The following is a 2,157-nucleotide window of genomic DNA, read 5'->3' as shown; positions in this document are numbered from 1 at the left end:
CTAGGCCATGCACTAACCATATAATGTCGGGTCAATTCATGCCATGCCGTGTCATGTACTAGCCACACACACTAGGCCGGGCACTAACCATGTCATGTCGGGTCATGTTATGCCGTGTCATGTCATATACTAGCCACACACTCTAGGTCATACACTAGCCATGCCATGTCGTGTCATGCAATGTCGTGCCATGTCATCTACTAGCCACACACATTAGGCCAATCACTAACTATGTCATGTCGTGTCATGTCATGTACTAGCCACACACACTAGGCCATGCACTAACCATGTCATTCCATGTCATGTCATGCCGTGTCATGTCATGTCATGTACTAGCCACACACACTATGCCATGCACTAAACATTCCATGCCGTGTCATGTCATGTCGTGTCATGCCATGCCGGGTCATGTCATCTTGTGTCATATCATCTTTTAGCAGCACACACTAGGCCATGCACTAACCATTCTACGCCGTGTCATGCTATGCCCTGTCATGTCATGCCCTGTCATGTCATGTAGTAGCCACACACACTAGGCCATGCACTAACCATCCAACGCCGTGTCATGCTATGCCGTGTCATGCCATGACGTATCATGTCATGTACTAGCCGCACACATTAGGCCAAGCACTAACCATGTCATGTCGTGTCATGTCGTGTACTAACATCACACACTTGGCCATGCACTAACCATGCCATGCAGTGTCATGCCAAGCCACGTCATGCTATGACGTGTCATGTCATGTACTAGCCACACACATTAGGACATGCACTAACCATGTGATGCACTAATTATGTCATGTCGTGTCATGTAATATAATGTCATGTCATGTACTAGCCATACACACTAGGTCATGCACTAACCATGTCATGTCGTGTCATGTCATGTCGTGTTATGTCATGTCGTGTCATATCATGTATTAGCCACACACACATGGCCGTACCCTAACCATGCCATGCCGTGTCATGTCTTGCCATGACATGTTGTATCATCTCATGTCATATACTAGCCACACACACTGGGCCATGCACTAACCATGGCATGCCGTGTCATCTCATGTCGTGTTATGTCATGTTGTGTCATGTCATATACCTTCTACGCACACTATGTCAGGCATTAACCATGTCATGCCATGTCATGTCATGCTGTGTCATGTCGTATCATCTCGTGTCATGTACTACCCACGCATACTAGGCCATGCACTAACCATGCCATGTCATGTCATGCAATGCTGTGTTATGTCATGTACTAGCCACACACACTAGGCCATTCACTAACCATGTCATGCCGTGTTATGTCATGTACTAGCCACACACACTAGGCCATGCACTAACTATGCCATGCCATGTCGTGTCATGCAATGCCGTGTCATGTCATGTACTAGCCACACACACTAGTCAATTCACTAACCATGTCATGTCGTGTCATGTCATGTACTAGGCATACACACTAGACCATACACTAATCATGTCATGTCGTATCATGTCATGAACTAGCCACACACACTAGGCGATGCACTAACCATGTTATGTCGTGTCATGTCATGTACTAGCCACACACACTAGACCACGCACTAAATATACCATGCCATGTCTTGTCATGCCGTGTCATACCATGTCATGTCGTGTCATGTCATTTACTAGCCACACACACTAGGCCATGCACTAACCATGTTATGCCGTATCGTGTCATCTACTAGCCACACACACTAGGCGATGCACTAACCATGTCATGTCGTGTCATGTCATGTACTTGCCACACACTCTAGGCCATGCACTAACCATGCCATGCCTTGTCATGCCATGCTAGGTCATGTCATGTCGTGTTATGTTATGTACTAGCCACACACACTAGGTCATGCACTAACCATGTCATGTCATGTCATGTATTGCCGTGTCATGTCGTATCATCTTATGTCGTCTACTAGCCACACAGACTAGGCCATGCACTAACGATGCTGGGTCATGTCATGTTATGTGCTAGCCACACACAATAGGCCATGCAGTAACCTTGTCATGCCTTGTCATGCCATGTCGTGTCATGTCTTGTACTGGCCACACATACTAGGCCATGCACTAACCATTTCATGTCGTGCCATGTCATGCCGTGTCATGTCATGTACTAGCCACACATACTAGGCCATGCACTAACCATGT

Source organism: Malania oleifera, chromosome 7 (assembly GCF_029873635.1).
Source record: "Malania oleifera isolate guangnan ecotype guangnan chromosome 7, ASM2987363v1, whole genome shotgun sequence".
In the NCBI taxonomy this organism is placed as follows: domain Eukaryota; kingdom Viridiplantae; phylum Streptophyta; class Magnoliopsida; order Santalales; family Ximeniaceae; genus Malania; species Malania oleifera.
Note: the sequence above shows the minus strand (reverse complement) of the source record.